At 37.8% G+C, this 4762-nt stretch overlaps 1 non-coding gene across 1 annotated transcript; it reads left to right on the top strand.

The window, feature by feature from the left end:
• Positions 1-1997: 1997 nt before the first annotated feature.
• Positions 1998-2072, top strand: Trnaa-ggc (transfer RNA alanine (anticodon GGC)). Its single transcript has one exon. It is a non-coding gene; the product is annotated as a tRNA-Ala (tRNA).
• Positions 2073-4762: the final 2690 nt, after the last annotated feature.

Raw genomic sequence — 4762 nt, 5'->3', positions numbered from 1 at the left:
ATGTCACTCTTGTCAAAACCACAAATATACTGTATTATGCATTACCAATTTCTCGATAGGAAGATTATTAAAGTAAAGAACCGAGGTTTTGGGTTAAAATAACAGCTAATAATAGACTTTATTACATAATGTTTTACTTACCGCAAACCGTACATTGGCTGCTACACACGCCGCAGTGCTTTGGGCATATCGTTAGCACGACTGAACAGAAGCTAACGGCCACATTGGAACACGAGGCGTAAAGATCGACGCAAGTGTTCGGCCCACATTCGTCACTGGCGCATCTGAAGTAAGCAGTAAGATATTATTACATAAACCAGGTGGGCAACCTTTTCTAGTCGCGGACCAAAACTGAATGTAGAGAGGTCTGTGCGGGCTTCTAAATTTCAGCTGTGTATACTTTACGAATCCTAGTATAACAATGGCAACGACTGCTAATCAGGGATAAAATGATGTTATTTTGCAATTGAAAAGTGTTCTAACTATATGTTACACTTGATGCTGGAACAAGTTTGCGCAAAGCGCAAAAAAGGTTGCTAGTTGAAGCGCAAAATTGTTTTTTGTAGTTAAAGTCCCTGAAATATATGAGGAATGGCCTCATGCCCAGTTTGTAAACTAGGTCACAGGCCAGATGATTTGCGTTGGCGAGTCGGACCTGGCCCGCGGGCCGTTGGTTGCCAATCTCTGACATAAACCATCAAAAACATGTTCATTGATAGTAGAATGCATTATTTATTTTTAGGTGTTGGTTTCGCATATTAAACAGGCTGTAAATCGAAGCCCATTCAACTAACCATTTTTCAACGTTTTGACCTGAAATCGTAAAATTAAATAACACTCAATGATTAAAGCCCACACCAATTTTAAATGTTGGTTTTCAACCCCCACCAGCAACTTACTTGCAGTCTTGCAGAGCGGGGCATTGCCTTGCTTGAGTTTGCTTTCCTTTGCGTCTTGTTTGAATCCCGGTTCCACAAGTTTGACTGCAAGTGTTCCACTGACTCCACATTTCAACAACTAAATACAAAGACAGTTCAGAAAATTGTAAATATACTTTTTGTTTTAATGGGTGAAATAACGAAACTGGATATATACAAATAATTATATGGTTTAAGAATGATTGTTAAAGCGAAAAATGTCGAGTAAGTTGTCATCATCTTGATAAAGACGTTTCGATGCGCACTTGCATCATTATCAGTTAATGTAAACGTTACTGTAATGCATACCAATCTACTTAGGACAGGTACACTATGTACGGATCTGTACTGACGCTTGATAATCAAAATGAATGTCAAGGCCTTATAGGTTGAGTATATCGATAGCATCTTGATTAAGACGTTTCGTTACGAACTTGTATCACCATCAGTTAATGTGAATGAAATCTATTCGAAGTTCACTTTATAAAAGGCGGGACGTTATTCTTATTATTCGAATTAGCAATATTCCGCAGCGCATAAATAAACACCTTGATGTGTTGAACAGATACAACGGTGTTAATACGGTGTAACGTTCAAACTGGGTTGCTCTTTTTGCTGTTAGTTACTTGGTTTTTTTACTATACGGCGTATATGGACGTAAGCCAGCCTATAATAGCCAACCGAGCTATGTTAACATTACCTTATTTTGGTACAAATTTTGTCCCAGTTGAAAAAGCCCTGGCTTGAGTGTGTATTTACCTTTATCGTCGCACAATTAAACTCTTCTTTTGAAAAGTTATGTAAAATTTAAATATACAACAATAACACTTATATAATTAAATTCTTATACATGCTAATGTCTTATGTTTGTTCGCTTACAAAATGTGAGTTAAATGAATTGTCGCCAAAGCTTCGCTGATATGTATACGCTGCCTTCCCTCATACCGGCTTTAATGAATAAAACTAGTACATGCACCCCCCAGGTCCCGAGTCCGATTCCGCAGCCCTGCAGGGAATTAATGAAAATACTAGTTCGAGCTTACGAACCTGCGCGAATTACACACTATATGTCCCTTCTGAGCCTGCATAGCTCAGTTGGTAGAGCGACGGTCCCGGCTTGACCGGAGGTCGTGAGTTCGAACCTCACTGCGGGCTAGTTGTTTTTCTAGTCTGTCCTGCTTCATCATTGATCGACAGATTCGGTTAGAGTCTGCGATGGCCTTCGGTGTACTAATGATATGTAAGCCGTAGTCGTTGGTCAAAAAGCAGCTTCGAAGGGCTAGATCTCAGTTGTAAGCACACATGTATGTGTGTACATATCTTTCATTGTATATGTACCACGGGTTCTTAAACTATTTAACCGCGGACCAATAAATTTTTTTTTACTTCGCGTAGACCACGGTAGGCTAAAAAAATTCATAAATGACGTCATGTAGTGAAGTCACAACACAAATAGACTTCATAAATCTGCTGATTTTGATCCAAAAATGTGAAAGTGGAATGAAGTCTTAATACTCCGTTTTTTTCTTAAATAAACTGTTTTCTATGACAAAATGATTACTTCTTAAGTATGGACTAATATTTGAAGTAGGCCTTTATGGACCCAATAAAACTTGGGTTCATGGACCCCAGTTAAGAACCCCTGAAATATACAGAATGTGTATTTACCTTTATCTTGGCAGAATCCGCAGGACTTTGGACACCATATTCTTAGTACTGCTTCGTTTGAAGTCTCTTTACAAGCTCTTGCCAGAACAACATAACCGCATACAGTCTTGTAACTGGGGTCGTCTTTGCACTCTAAAAATAAAAAAAACAAATATATATTACTTATCTTTTGCAAACAGGTTCCTTTTAAAAAGGCTATTGCGGGAATCTGTTAGCCTAATCATAATTGTAGTGCAAGCAAGGCAAGGCTAGAAAACGTAGTTAGCGGTCAGGCTACCTTGCTTGCACTGCAATTTTGATAGAGCCAACTAGTTTCGATAATAGCCTTTCCGAAGACACCCGGCATATTATTATGAATATGGCGTATATGTTGGTCAGTACTACAGAGGCAGGGCTGATCACAGTGCACATTCATGTAAGTTCTATGGATTGGATACTTTTAAGTTTAAGGATTTTAACTTTTCTGCCAAAAGTAACATAGAAGTTTTAGTACATGAAAGTAACTAGGCTTTAAGCTATTTTTATACTCGTGTTAGTGCTGTGCATAGCCGAATGTGAATCGTGACCATTTAGATTTTAGAATCTTAGATAAAGTTAACTTATACGTCTTAAATATAAATATAAGATATAAATATATAAAGTGACTTGTTCCTCCCCAACATTTCTATGTTATTAGGATAATGATATTTATACTTTAAATTAATTATTTTAGTGCACAAAAACGTAATGTGCTAAAGGCCGTCAACAGAATAAATTTAAGCCAATGTTTCGCTAAGGATAGGTTACACAGCTTGAGATTATTATTAGATTTGCGGCTTCTCGAAAAGTTTGCAAGCATGGTGAAACAGCGAAAAGCAGCGGCACGAAAAGCAGTCACGTTTTTGCGCAAGTAAAGTTTTTTCTTACCTTGCAACTTCACATCTTTGACAAGCATCATCGTGACTGCAAAGAATATCAGCGATTTGACACAGGGGACTAGGGATAATGCCATTATGCACCTAAACCAGTGTTCAAGCGTAAATAATATGTTTACAATACTATTAATACAGTCAAATTCCACCTAAACCGTTGTCTAAACGTAAATAATATGCTTACAATGCTGTTTAAGCACTAGCTTGGGCAAAACTTTTATTTTCTGATGTGTTTGTGTTTAGATTTTAACAGTGATACACAAGTCATTTTCAATTGACTCAGTTGAAATCAAGTATTATTGCGAAAAATAGCGCTGTCCAAATTACAAATTTAAAAGTAGTTAAATAAGGAATAACAATATAGACAGTGTGGTAATGTCACGCCAAAATCGGTCTGGCCGGATCGATTTTGGCGTTGGAACAGCCGCTAAAAAGGTCTGGCTAGGGTTAGGGTTAGGGTTAGGCCGGTCCAGTTTTGGCCTAGCCGGAACTGTTTTAGCGGCTGTTCCAACGCCAAAATTGATTCGACCGGATCAGTTTTGGCCCCGGACCAAATTTCGCGTTACAGTAATTATCGACGAAGAAAGTTATAAGCCTTCTAGGCACTTTAAATTCGAATAATATTTCGTGCCAGCAATTTTCGAGCACTCAAAAGTGTAACTAAACAGTAAGATAAACAGTAAGACAAGGTTAGTATATATGCCATAGGCCAACGGTTCTTAACCTGGTAGGCGCACCCCACTAGGGGTCGCCAAGCAATTCTTAGGGGGGCGCGAGCTCTAAGTCAATATTTAAATTTTTTGCAATATTTTTAATGGTTTCGTTTGGGTTGTACTCCACTCCTACAGCGCTGTAGGATACAAACTCTGTGTCACTTCGCGCGAATCTGTTTTTTTCTACTTTTCTTAAAAGGAATAGCATTTTTTGGCTTAAGTCAAAGGATAAGTAAAAACTAAGGTCATTTAATATCATGTAAGAAGTAAGGTTATTTAACTCACATTTGCTGACTTATTTGAACCGGAAACCTTTTTTATGGATGCCTTCTAATTATTTATCCTTTGACTTAAGCCATGCTTTCCAGCTTATACCGTGGGCAAAACATAAAAAAAAACAATTATTCATAGTCAGGATTGTTGCTAAACCGTCCGTAGAACATTTTGTGTTTAAGCCGCTCAATATACGTTTGCAAATTAACTCTATAGTTCACTGTATGATACTGACTGATAAACTTCGTTGTAAACTACTCATTCCAATTTATGACTTGTT

The sequence above is a fragment of the Ascidiella aspersa genome, chromosome 1 (assembly GCF_963924565.1).
Source record: "Ascidiella aspersa chromosome 1, kaAscAspe10.2, whole genome shotgun sequence".
NCBI classification, from domain to species: Eukaryota; Metazoa; Chordata; class Ascidiacea; order Phlebobranchia; family Ascidiidae; genus Ascidiella; species Ascidiella aspersa.
Note: the sequence above shows the minus strand (reverse complement) of the source record. Positions and strands in the feature narration are given on the sequence as shown.